The sequence below is a fragment of the Tauraco erythrolophus genome, chromosome 3 (genome assembly GCF_009769465.1).
Source record: "Tauraco erythrolophus isolate bTauEry1 chromosome 3, bTauEry1.pri, whole genome shotgun sequence".
NCBI lineage: Eukaryota > Metazoa > Chordata > Aves > Musophagiformes > Musophagidae > Tauraco > Tauraco erythrolophus.
The window spans coordinates 4,728,840-4,742,954 of NC_141467.1; positions in this window are offsets into that span (position 1 = coordinate 4,728,840).

The following is a 14,115-nucleotide window of genomic DNA, read 5'->3' on the forward strand; positions in this document are numbered from 1 at the left end:
GACAAAGGGGCGGGAAAGGGGCTTTTTGCTCAGGAGCGAGGAGAGAGTAGGAGGGCGCTGCCCTTGCTCGCGGCCGCTCGGGCCCGGGCCGGCGCCATGTGCTCAAGATGGCGCCGGGGGAGCCGCATGGGGGGCTCGGGAAGCACCCCGCTCCCGGGGTGCCTGCCGGGCCAGGGTCCCCTAGAGAGGATTAATATCTAAGAGAAGACAACCACAACGACCGGGTCAGCAAAGATGGAGCAGGAGGAGGTGTACTGGAGCTGAGGCTTCCCTTGCAAATCGGTGTGAGATGGCAGGCGGCCCCCCTGCAGCCAAGGTGTACTCGGCGGAGCAGCGACCCACTCGTGGCCCGTGGAGAAACCCACGTCGGGAAGGAGATGCCTGAGCCCAGGAGAGGTCGTGGAGCAGGGGATGCGCGACCAGGTACTGTTGATAATGGGGCATGGAATGCACGACGAGGTCGTGGAGGCATCTGGAGACCGTGGGACGACCCACGCCGACGCGAGTGGCAGCAGCTCCCTAAGAGGCCGAGACTGGTAAAGCCCGAACTGGTGCGATCCATGGGGAAGGATTTGCAATCCTGCGGGCAGGACTTACTTTGGAAAAGTTTGGGGACTTTTTCTTTGTGAGTAGGGGATCCACCGAAGCAAGGGAAAAATTGTGTAAAGACTCCTCCTCCTTTAAGAAAGGAGCCGCAGTGAACAACATGGATGAACTGACCTGTACTCCCCATTCCCTGTCTCCCTGCGCCGCTGGGGGAAGACAGAGCCAGGAACGAAAGGAAAATAGGGGGTGGGGAGGTGTTGTTTTAAGATCGGGCCTTGTTTTCTCTTTCTCCTCTCAAGTAACCGGTTTCGTTCCCTTTTGTCTTTTGTTTAGTAACTGTTAATAAATTGTTTTGTTTTATTAAGAAAGCCTGAGTCATGTTTTGCCCGAGACCATGTTTGGTGGGTGCTCCCTCTCGGTTCTTGTCTCGACCCTCAGTCCAAAAAACCACGACAGAGGGAAGGCAGAAAAGAGCTGTAAGGTCTGCAGTCAGAGACAGCAAAAGGAGGAGATGCAAGGGTTATAATGTCCTGCTTTGCTTTAAATGTATCAAAAGGCCCTTGATATAACAATCAAAGAATGCAGCTGCACTACTAAGTCAAGGATAAGCAATTTGGGGAGTAGGTTCAATTCATTCCCAGGCAGCAACACAAACGTGCTGGGTCTTGATAGCACCTGAGCTCCTGCCGTGTGGGCGGGCTGTAAACATGCAGTCGTCTTGTCGTGAGATGATGCAGGGAAGCCAAGAAGAGATTTGGGACACTGCTCATGAGCCAGGATGGAAGTGAACTCAAATCCTTAAGACTGCTGCCTCCCAAGCTGAAGAGCAGACACTGTAGTGAAGACAGATATACTGTAAGCAGGAACTATTCCAGGCACGGGCAAAGACCAGCAAGGCCACGTGAGTAAGGACAAGCCAACAGCTTAAGAGAAAACTACCCATTTTTCGATCCACTCTGTTTAAACGCCAGCATTTAGTAGCATTCCTCTGAAAAAGGCTCTTTGGAGCTGCTGAGAAACAAAACACTACCTCATGGAAAGATTTGTCTTTCGTAAGATATGACCTCCTTTACAGTTTCTGATATAACTGCACCAACTAGGAAGTTAGAGTGTGACGATGTTAAAGTCTTAGTTTGGCCCAGGAAAGCACTCGGAGCAAGCCCCTAAGGTGATGCCAACTCCACTCCCCTGGTTTGTACTGCAGAGCTGTCTTGGCACACACAAGTTAGATCCTTTCCAGATTACAAAAAATATGTCCTCCAGTCGTTGATAGGTATTCGGTGCTGGGATCACATTCCAACCAGCCTGAAGGAAACCCCCAAAACAAGGATAGCGGAGATGCACGTTTCCCAGCAGCAAACGTTCTGCTCCCAGTGGTCCGACCTGCCGTAAACACAGACACAGCCTGCCTCATAGCAGCGGAGTTTTGAGGCCTCCAATCTCAAGCAGCTGGATGCAAAGACTGTCCAAGGGCTACATTCCCAGTAAGACTCTTCTGCACGTGCATTTGTGTCAGTGTTCCTGCTCCTCAGGCAAATTCAAACTCGGAAAAATCACATATTGAGACAGGGCAGGACAAGAAGCGGGCACATGGGAGAAGAGCCCATGGAACTCACAACTTCATATCTGAAAAACTGGGAATGTCCTGCTAAGGAAAAAGAAACAAACACCAAAACAACAAAGTAAGAGGAATTCTTGCATTTTGTCCTTGTATTTTATGAGTCTTCCTCTCCTAGTGCTCCAAGGATATGCCTCTTTTTTCGAGTTTAGACTGAAAAAAAGTCTTCCTAAATTCTTTGGCACAGCAAGACTGCCAGTGTCTTTGACATAATTCCACCAGTATACTGCTGATACAAAAAATAAAGCCCACTTGCCTTGTGTTCCACCATTGGAAAAATTGCACCGTTTTCCTATACGATATCTGATTATATACTAAAAACAACCTGTTATTAACATTGATTTATGACCTTATTTCACATACAGAATCTTGCTGTTTCAAATACATCTGACTCCACTAGCCAAATGATGTCCAGTAGACCAGTCTTTTACGTGCTTTCCAATTTAAAATTGCTTTCCCTCCCTCTCATTGTAACAACTTAGCTGCATCAAATTAATATTATTTATCTGTAGAAAACTTGCCTAAAGACACACAACTCACATTCTCTTTGTTTCTCCCTGTATCTTAAGATGCTTGTGTACCTATGTCAAATAATTTCTCCCAAAGGTCTGGGAGAAAAATACTACAATGCAACGCATAAACGACTAGTTTTCTGGTCAAGATGCACTCGGGTGTAATGGAGATACTTGGACACTTGAGTAAAAGCATTTCACTTATGAAGTGTGCACTGTAACAGTTGAATTTGCATGTTGTTAACAATGAGAGTATCACAGGTCTTTCATCTATTGGTATGATGATGCCTGCTTCACTATTCTACTTAGGAATTTGCTTACTGAGCGTACTTAACACACCAAACGCTTACTTTTCTTTAACTGTGTATTTATTAGGCTATTTTTGATAGGAAGAGGAAATTCTATGAAGTGATATCTTTTGTGATTCTTATTCATACACAAGCAATTTTACAGCGGAATTTTCAATTTAACCATTTTTAATAAAAACAAAACGTCCATCCTGCAATTTTAACCCTACTTGCAAGTCACGCCATTCCTTCTGCTTCCCACTGCCCAACTAGTGCCAAAAAGGGCACAGCTGCCAGTGCATGTGACGCTTTATTTGGAAACAGTTTCAAAGTGATATGAAACGAAGGAACACCGCAGGAGATACTACACCACTATCTGGAAAACCAGAGTGCTCTTAGCAAGAAGCCTTACCTAGCTGGACACACAATTCAGCTTGGTTTTGCGGGACTGACGAGGTGTGGGGGGAAAGCTAAACAAGAAAACATGGAATCACACATTCTTCGCTGTACTTCAGCACGGTTTCAGATGCCGTACCACCAGCCGAAACAACGACTTCCCTGGTGGTTAATGATTTGCCTCAGGAGACAGAAACATGAGGGTGCAGGCCCTGTTTGAGGAAGGCATCAAACACAGGTTTCCCACTCCCATGGCGCGTTCAATCCACTAAAAGGCGGCAGTATGGCTGGAAGGGTGCCTCTCCTCAGCAGAACGCCATCTCCCTCGTCTCCGAATGAGCACCATGCCTCGTCCTGCGCATTACCGCGCACCTACGGGCCGCACGAAGCAGGGCACCAAGCGGCGCAGGCAGGTGGGCACCGGGCTGCCACACCGGGCCCCGGCAGCAGAGAGACGGAGCAGCCCGGCCCTGAGGCGGCGGCCGGTTCTCCCGCCTCCCGTTGCGCTTCCAGGCCGCAGCCTCCCCGTCCCGCCGAGCCCCGCGGCCGGCCACTCACCCCGGAGCGCGGCGGGGAGACAGCGGCTCGCCGAGCGCTCCCTCCCCGGGGCAGGACGGTACCGGAGCCCCCCGCCCACAGGGACGGTGAGCGGACGATCGGGGCTCACCTTACTCCGCAGAGCGGCCGCCGGCACAACCTCCGGACGAAGGTCAGGGCCGCGGCCGCCATCACAGGGGGGAGGAAGGGCGGTAGGAGGGGGAGGAAGAGACGGCAAACCCCGCCCCGCCGGAGCCGCCGCGCCCACGGCGGAGGCGGTGGCAGCCGCTCGCTGTCTGCCCCGGCAGGGTTTTCCCTCCAGCGCCGCAGGGAGGTCCGGCTGCGGGCCGGGGCTTCGGCGGGAGCCGCCGGGGGGCAGCGGCGGAGCGGGGCGGGTTTGGCGGGAGCGCTGAGGCGGCGGCGCGGCCGGGCGGCGAGTCCCCGCTCCCGCCGCCACAGGCGGCCGCGCACGGCTGTGTGGCGGCGCTCTGAAGCCGTTCGCTGGAAAACGGCCCGGGGGGTCAGAAGTGAAACGGGCCGTCGTGCAAACCCGGCGGGCGGCCATAGTCACCGGAGAAAACGAAGGGACGTGAAACCAGAACCCCTCCATGGGCACAAGTCGTGGGCTCGGCTCAGCCGCCTGAAAGTGCTTCGTAACATGCGTCGCATTATTGATCAGGGTCGTTACTTGTATGATCTATTTTTGCATGTTAGGTGGCTCTTAAACACGTGTGCGCCATCATTTTTCCACACGAATCTGTGTGTTCGGCAGCGGGCTGCCGAACGGCCTCGTGTCTCTGCCTCGGTGGGGTTGGCGCTGTGCAAAGGCGGAAAAAATGCCGGCGTCTGCCCCATCCAGCTGGGGAGACATTGCCGTTTATTGCTAAGCTTTTGCTCTTTCAGCTTCAGCGCCTGAGAGCGTGTTTAATTTTTCCTTGCGGATGTTATCCGCGCTGTGAAAGATGTTCCTGTGTTTGGTCAGGTGCTGGGAAGGGCTTCGCCATTCCATACTCGGCTCTGTCAGTCTCCTTTCAAAATGCATCCAACTGAATCAACTTCCAGGCCTGGTTTTGGTGTGCTTTGTTTTTCCTCTCCCCGAAAGCAAACCCATTTAAGACTTTGTGTTTTCCCTCGATGATAAATGTTTCAAAGCCATAATGAACTGCGGAGTTCTCCTTTCTTAAACGTTTGATTACGGTTTTCCAAAAGCATAAATAACAGAGACCAGCAATTAGGATGGCGCTTTTTTTTCCCCTCACCTCAAGTCACGATGTGTGATGCTGATCGAAGCACATGTAACGGACTTTTTCTAACATATCCTTGGATTTCAACTACGGATGTTCTTTGAGCTTGCCGCACCTTGAATTTTACTTATGATTACAGATCCAAAAGCCTAGTATTTCTCCACTTCAGACACAACTTTTACTGGTTTGCACCTCCAGCTGAACTACTTAAAATAGGTATTTATTTGCATTTTAGCCTTTTAGTGGCAATTTCCTTCTCTGTTGCACAGGGCTGAGAGGTGAAATTAATTAACACTTGTAAAAGACTTTGAAAGCGCCTTCCTGAAGGCGTTGTAAATGCTATTGTTGATCTGTATCCTTGCTTAGCCCTAATCAAACAAAAGTCATGGCTTTTAAGTATGTACCTTGTTAGACAGAGACAGTATTTTGAATGCATAAAACCGAACAATGGGCTAAATTTTGCTCTGAGATACAGGAATGAGGCTTTCTGTGAACCAAAAAGAGGAGAATTTGGCTTTAAAATGATAGCATTTGTTTTGTCAAATAACAAACACTTTTTTTACTGAAAGCTTATGCACACAACTGTTTTAATCTTGTTGTTTGAAAAGGCCAGAAAAATCATTACAGAAGTGTAATATAATGAACATCAGTTGAAAGTTTACTGTAGTAGTAGTATTAGCGCTAATGTGATGAACCTAGAGAGTAGTCCCTAGAGAACTCTTTTGGTAACTTGCTTCAGATTTATTGTTTGACAAACAAGTCTCTAATGACAATGCCCTCTCTTATTGTTAATGGTAAGATGTTTTTTCCTGGCTGCATTTTTATCCTTGTGGAAAAGTCTCATATTCTTTCCTTTAGTTCAAAATAGTACAACTTCACATTTTGTGCTACTTTCTAGAAGATACATGATGAGGAAAAAAAAAAAAGCGCACTTCTGAATTCTCTTTGCCTTTAAATTATTACCCTCTTAAAAACATTAAAGCCTTTTATATATTTACTTAGTTGAAGAGAACTAAGAGATATGAAAGGGACCCATTAGACCCAGCTCACCCGTTTCAATTCCAAGGCAAAATAGGCTTTTGCATTATGTTTGCTATTGCCTGTATGCAGGTGTATATAAAGTACAGCAGCTGTGCTTTATTTGGGAACTTCCTTCTCACCCAACACCACTTGCAGAAAGCTGCTGCTGTTAAACATCTGAGATTAAGTATCTTAGATTTGATTCTTCTAAATTTCTTTCTGTAGAATGTATATCAGCTTAAATAGGCCTGCCTTTTTAATAAAAAGTTCACACTGGAACTTCCAAGAATGACCGAACATTTTCCAGTTTGACCTGAAGACAGGAAAAGGTGTCTCTGGGTTCAGTCAAGGATAGATTGTATGCCATAAGAATTACATAGAGACACCAGCAGTATTCAGTGCTCACCAGAGAGGAGCATAGAGAAACAGTAACCACAGTGACTTCTTTTGTCGTCACCTCTCCAAGATACGTATCACAGTCCCTGTATTGTGCCTACAAGAGTGCAATTTGCTGTATGTGCCTGTCTCTAGAAACCTATACCTCCAGATGTCCCCTTTCATTTTTTTTCTCTTTTTGCTTCTCTTGTCTTCTTTCAGACACTTAGCATTCTTCTGACTGCTCAGGTGAGCTAAAATATTAAGAAAGCATGTTGTGAATAGCGTGTCACATAAATATCTCTTTCTGTTCTGTTGGTGGTGTTCTCTTTTCCTTATGTACATAATATTGCTTATCTTCTTAGTATGCTTTTAACCATTTCTTCTTTGCAACACATTCTTAGTTGTGGAAGTAGAATCTTGGGGGAGCAAAGTCCCACACCTCACAGGATGGGATTTAAATGTGGCTTAATGTTACACACTTTCATTCTGGCCCTTTGTATAGGTGCATAAGTACATTTTACCATATACATCCTAACTAATGACTATAAGCTGTATATATGCTAGAGAAACTGTTGTGCCCTTATGAAGAAACACAAAACCAGGCAGTTTTCAAACCACTGATGTTTTGGTTGCAGAATGAGTGGTTTGCCTGCTGCAATCTATACCTATGTGCTATGTGTTTCAGTGTAATTGCAGGTTCTTTGGCATGCTGATACAAACCTGAACAAGTTTTGCGTAACTTCGCGGTGGAAGGGCGGAATGGTGCCGACCCCATGGGAGCTGAGCTGATTCTGATTCATCAGGGGAATCACTGTATCATCTGCACCTCCAGTTTCTTCAAGGCTGCAAAATATTCTACAATCTGACCAGCACAATCATCTTTTTTTTTTTTTTTTCTGTAATGATAATTCTTAGATCTTTGCAATAATTTCTGCAGTCTTTATGTCGGGTGTTTGCCAGTTTTTCCCATAGACTTTCTGAAATATGCTTGCTGTGATGTCACTGAGCTGAACTCGGTATTAAGGAGTTGAGTATTTGTCATCCTTTACCATGACAAGGCAGCTGTTCTCTCTTTGATAGAGATTGTTTATCCAGGAAGCAGCTGTGTCGGGTACTTTATTATTCAGAATTCAATTTCCATGGCAAATGATTTTGCATTATCACTACAGGGAACTTTAATACATATTTAACAGAAAGTTATCTCGATGATTTTTTCACCTTCCTCTTGAAAATCAGCCCAATAAATCCTGCAGGACTTATTGCGTGATGATATTATCATGTTTTTTGCATTGATGATGACAAGCCATTTCAGGCATGTGGGAGTTGGGGTTTTCATAGTTTTGCTGCTACAGTGTAGGAAACTGCAATGTTAGCAAAGGGAGCTAATCACTGGCGTCTTTGTAAGCCTGGTTTTGGAACCCCCTGTCCATGTGGGCCATGTTCTTATCTCAGAATGAAAGGTATGCTCAGTTCCAGACACCCAAGAAGAAATTAGACTTGGACCCATTTACTTAAGCAGAGATTTTTATTGACAGAGAAATATAAACGTGAACTCTAATCAGCAGCTAATTATACATTGCTTTACTTTTCCTGGTGGGATTGCTGGTTCATTAGTAGGCAATCAGTAATTCTGGAGGACTCGCCTTTTGGCAACACTGTCCTTAGTTCAGATCTAAAATACCAAGTTCTTAGTCCACAATTCTCATTAATCACCTCCACTGACCAAGCGGTGCGTGCCTTGAACTGTCTGTGTCTTCTCGCACTGCAACAACTTCCCATCCAAAAACATCGTTGCAACTCCAAATCATTGCAGTTCTTGTACCATGAATGCAAATTAACATACCGCTTCTCCTCCTCTAATAAAAGCATAATCTCTCCTATCTTGAATTACAAATCTTTCCAAAACTCTCAGCATTCAGTTGGACAACACATGTCATTTTTATTAAGATCATAGGAGCTGGACTACAAGTTTAGGCCTACCTCACTGAAATATTTTCACAAATGAGGATCTGAAGGGCTAAGCCTCATGTCTGGAAAGTACTGTAATTATTTAGGCACTTCGCCACTATTGAAGGACTTGCCTCAAGTGTGCCATAAATTCAGCTGTCGCATTGTATTTTTATTGCTTGGTCCTCCTCTCTATGCGCTGTACTATCTCTCAATATATTCTCTCAGTTTCACTGGACAGTCTTTCTGATCCTTTTACAGGATCAGAGCTACAGGAAGTGTCTGTGTTTTGCAGAATCCAGTACAATTTTCCTTAGGTAGAACATGGGCAGATTCCTTTTTACTTTGGCCCTTCACCGTTTGCTTCCAGTGGTCAGAAACAGGAGAAGGCTGTATATTCTGTAGTCACAGTAACTGCTGTGCTTACCGCCAGCACTAAGCTGCTCTTGCAAGTCACTGCTGCATGTTTAAATAAACTATTTGGTAATCATCTCATTTTGAGGCTTCTCTCTGTAACTAGTATGTTGGTGTTCAGAAATTGCTACTCTTTCCTCAGCAGGTTGCTCAGTGTATTGACTAAACATTTAAACTGCACAGCAATATAATTGTTAAGATATTTAACCAGAATAGAAACAAAAGTGCAACTACAAATAACATTTTTTTTAGGAAATAACATACAACACAACCTCAAAGGGATTTCGTAGAGGTTTACCTGGTAACCAGCAAATCTCTTTTTTTTTGAAAAACCTGTGTGTTTTTAAATATGTTGTAGATTTGCAGCCCCTATTAACAATCTGTGGAATGTGTACATTCTTACCAGATGTTCTGAAGTGCTACAATTATTTGTGAAAGGTTACATATCATGGCCTATTTGCCAGGAATGGCAAGATATCCCCTTAAAAATGGTCAGTGAAATGCAGGAAATGAGAAAGTACTGTTTGAATAAATCTAAAGTGGTACGTTGGGCTGTATCGGGTTTTCACACTAAGAACACCTGGGAAGGAAACGTTGGCAGCAGTTCAGTCAGGAGATGTGATTGCAGGAGTCTCGTTTTACATATGAATCAACTAACAACAGAATTGGTGTTAATTAAAGGAATTGAAATCTTCCTAAGCTGGAGTCCCTTTTAGTTTCCTGAACAATTAAATGATGCATGTGTTGGCTGTGGGCTCCTCAGACTCTTTTGCCAAAGAACTGGTACTCCTACTTTTTGCGCTTTCTCTTAAAAAACAAACAAAAAAATATTTTGGGCTGTTATTTCACAGTTTAAACCAGCATAAGCAAACACTGCTCCTGGAGCAGTGTTTCCATTTTCCTCAGCCCTTCCCAGTTCACTCCCATGCCTTCTCTTTTGCTGACACAGTTGTTTCCATGACCAAGCATTGAACTGGTCCGGGGAGGTGATCTGAGTTACAATTAACCAGGCAAAACCGGGTAAGTAAACGAGTAAAGGTTAATTGTGACCCAGATCAAACCCCTGATCCTTGCCACCGTGCAGCTGGGTGCATGCTCATATCGGTGCCAAAGAAGGAGATGGAAGCAGAAGGATTGCCTCATTCCGCAGCAGCTCCTGACGTTAAAGCATTAACACGTCACCTCTGGGGGATTCGTTTCGCCTTCTGTCACAGCCTCCCAGGGATTTGGTGCGCTTTCTGCCTTGAGCTGGCTGTAGAGCTGAAGTGTTTCACTCTCGTATCGCAGAAAGAAGCTCAACATGAGCCGGCACTGTGCGCTGGCAGCCCAGAAAGCCAACCGTATCCTGGGCTGCATCAAAAGAAGTGTGGCCAGCAGGTCGAGGGAGGGGATTCTGCCCCTCTACTCTGCCCTCGTGAGACCCCACCTGGAATACTGCGTTCAGCTCTGGAGTCCCCAGCACAAGAAGGACATGGAGCTGCTGGAGCGGGTCCAGAGGAGGCCACGAAGATGGTCTGAGGGCTGGAGCACCTCTGTTATGGAGACAGGCTGAGAGAGTTGGGGTTGTTCAGCCTGGAGAAGAGAAGGCTCCAGGGAGACCTTCTAGCAGCCTTCCAGTACTTAAAGGGGGCCTACAGGAAAGCTGGAGAGGGACTTTTTATGAGGGTGTGTAGTGATAGGACAAGGGGCAATGGATTTAAACTGAAAGAGGGGAGATTTAGATTAGATATGAAGAAGAAATTTTTCCCTCTGAGGGTGGTGAGGTACTGGAACAGGTTGCCCAGAGAAGCTGTGGCTGCCTCATCCCTGGAAGTGTTCAAGGCCAGGTTGGATGAGGCTTTGGGCAACCTGGTGTAGCGTTGGGTGTCCCTGCCCGTGGCAGGGGGTTTGGAACTAGATGATCTTTGAGGTCCCTTCCAACCCAAACCATTCTATGATTCTATGATTCTATGATTCTCTAAAGTATCTCTCTAGGTGGGTATGAACGAGGCTGTCAGCGTGCTCCTCTAGGAGATGAATTACAAAACAATAGCCATGTGCATCTACTAGCACATTGAAACCAAAGTTGACAGAGGGGTAGGGAAAGATATTAAGTCCCTACACATAGTTTTGGCTGACAGAGAAAAGTGAAACTGTCAGTGGTCCCAGTAAGCAAAAAACTGCATCATGAGCGTCACCCTCTGCGAAACAATTGTCGTAGTAAATGTTTTTCTCCTGTGTGGGATTCTCTGGGCCTTGATGTACTGTAAATAGCAGCAATCTCTAGCTCTGCTGATTTGCGTTCACCTTTGCACAGCCCTTGTGCTGTGCTGACACCAGTGTTTGTGTGGGCATTCAGTCAACCAGATCAGAGAACTGATCCAGTTAAAAAATAACCTACCCTAGAAAACCCACCAGCTGGACCAGTTTCCCGTTTTGATTTACTCTCTCCACAAAAACAGCGGAGCTGACACAGCCCAGAGCATAGTCACTATTCCATATGGCACGATTGCTGAAACATTTATATTTGAACTACATCCCTGTGTCTAGTGAGACTCAGTTCCTTCACTAGGTTAGTGTATGTCACTTTCCATATGGTGACCACAGTCTAACTGGGGTAGATCTCTGCCTGGCTTTCTTAACATGAGCATTAGTGAAAAAGATATCAGCTATGTAGTGACTCCTACTGTGCTGCTGAACTCAGGGCAGCATAAACTTAAAGCAGTTAAACTATTTAAGACTTGTGTTTACCAGTGTTGGACTGCACATCCTGCAACTCCAGCAATCCCAGTTTGGCCTGGTGAGCATCCAGACTGCTGCATGTACGTGCTGCCTTTTGGCTGCTCAGTGTGTGATTTGCTTTGCAGGCTGTCTGTTGCGCAGGACTGGTTTACTTGTCAAGGGCAGAGTTTTTTTCAGGATGAATAATTCAACATGGGTTTTTTCCTGCATATTCTCAAAATACTTCAGCATGTACTTAATAGATCCTTTTGCTAAGGGAGGATTTCTGATCTGGTTTTCTTCATCCAGGGCAATTCTGTTCCAGTAAAGACAGAATTCACCTCAAAACTTCCCTCGTGGATCTCTGCAAGACAGTAATGTTGGTCTCATTTGAGGGATGGAAGACCCTTTTCCATCTTTCCCTGTATTAGCTTTTGGGAGGTTGCACGTAATCACAATCAATGGGTAGGATCACCTTCTAATGAGGGATGGTTCTACAGGGTGACCCCAAGGGCACATACCCATCCTCATTTCTTGAGACAACTTGTCCTTATTTTAACATAGGAATCAAGGGAACGGCAGGGAAAAGAATGGAGCAGGAAAGGCAGGCGTTTCCCATCTGTTACACCTTACCTACAGGTGAAAGCACTCAGCCAGGCCTTAGGAGACCTAGGGTCAAGCTACAGCTCTTACACCAGAGCCTTAGGTTTGTTTTGGGATCGCTTTCCTAGCGTTCTGCAGTTTCCACAGCACTTCAGTCATGCACAGGCTGTCGTCCTGCACTGATTTTAACGGCAATAGAATTAGCAGAGGGCAGATGGAAAAGAGAACTGAGCACCTTTGTGTCTTGAGGGAGCTGCAAACTTGTTTTGAGCTGCCTTCTCAGCCCTGACTTCCTCGAGCTCCCTGCCTGCAGCAAGTGGCTGGTTTCCACTGGGTGCCTGTGGCTACTGCCCTGGCTCCTGCTGGCTGATGACTGCTGCACCTGTGACAAATTACATTGGCCACAGCTGGGCTGGCTGGGGGCCACGGCAACAAGTTGTCAGGCAGGAGTAGCTGGTTCAGATTTGGCCTGGGTTGCAAGCTCCAGAGAAGATAACTGCCATTTGCTTTCCTCCCAGGTAAGGATTTCTGTATTCATTACAAACTCAAAATTGCCACTGGATCTTAGTTAAGCTTTTCATTGGAAGATACCAGCCTTTCCTTTTGATTGTAGTTGTGCTGTGTAGCTCCTCATTTCCAATTGATTAAGTTTCCTAAGTCATCAGTCCTCTAAGGTGTCGAACCGTAACATGCTTTCTATTTTTGCTGATCTCAGGGGGACTGTTCAGCTGAGCAAAATAAAACACACGTGTGCTGGCAGCATAGCAGCCTCGGTACAGGTTTATTTAAGTGCTGTTTTGCAATCGTGTTATCTCGTTTTTATTGTTTATATTAATATCAGTATTTCCTATATATTTATCCCAAGCTGTAAGAGTCACCTTCTAATATAGGTATAATTGATCTTCCCATGAATGTAGTCATGTATCAGAATCTTTATATACCTCAGAGCTAGAACACAGGTGTCAGCAAATCAGGGGAAGAAGGAATTTTAGCAGTAAATTACAACTGGGTTGGTGGTAAGTGGGGCAGTACATTCAGCTAGGATCCAGTGTAATTTGGAGACTGGGTCCCGTTAATTCCTTTCCTCCCACAGCCCAGGGCTTAGATGACCTAGCAGACTCCAGGCCAACACGAGCCTGTTGGCAAGGGTATGATGTAGGTCCATGTCAGGAGCTGTGCTTGAACTGCTTGCAAAGTTCAGGTGTCAGAGGTTGGTCACTCCTCTTTAAATGTGAGCTAGTGGGGTTGTTTTGTTGTTGATGATGTTCTTGGAAGCTACCCTAATACATAAGATTTTTTCCCTTGTAATTGTTCTTTGCATTGTCTTTTTGCTTTAAGGCAAGTTTAGTGTTGAAGTGTGATTTTAGTCAGTACCTATTGAAAGACCCCTTAATTTTGTGAGATTGATAGAAATTATAAAAAAGAATAGAATTTGTAAGGACATAGATAAACATGATGTGTTCTTCTGGCATGTTTTTTCAAAGGAATCATAGAATTGTTAAGTTTGGAAGAGACCTCTGGAGACCGTCTAGTCCAAGTGCCCTGCTCAAAGCAGGATAAATTTAGAGTAGGTTGCTCAGGACCACGTCCAATTATGGTTTGAATATCTCCAAGGGTGGAGACTCCATAATGTCTGTGGGCAATCTGTGCCAGTGTTTGACCACTGTCACAGTAAAAATGTTTTTTCTGATGTTTAAATGGAGTTTCTCATGTTCCAATTTGTGTCTGTTGCCACTTGTCCTGTCATTGGGCAGCACTGAGAAAGGTCTGACTCCGTTGTCTTTACATCCTCCATCAGGTATTTACATACCTTGAGAAGATCCCCCTGGACTTCTCCATAATCTCCCAGCCTCTCCTTGTACATTCGATGTCCCGATCCCTTAATCATCTTGGATGGTGGACCTCTCCAGCAT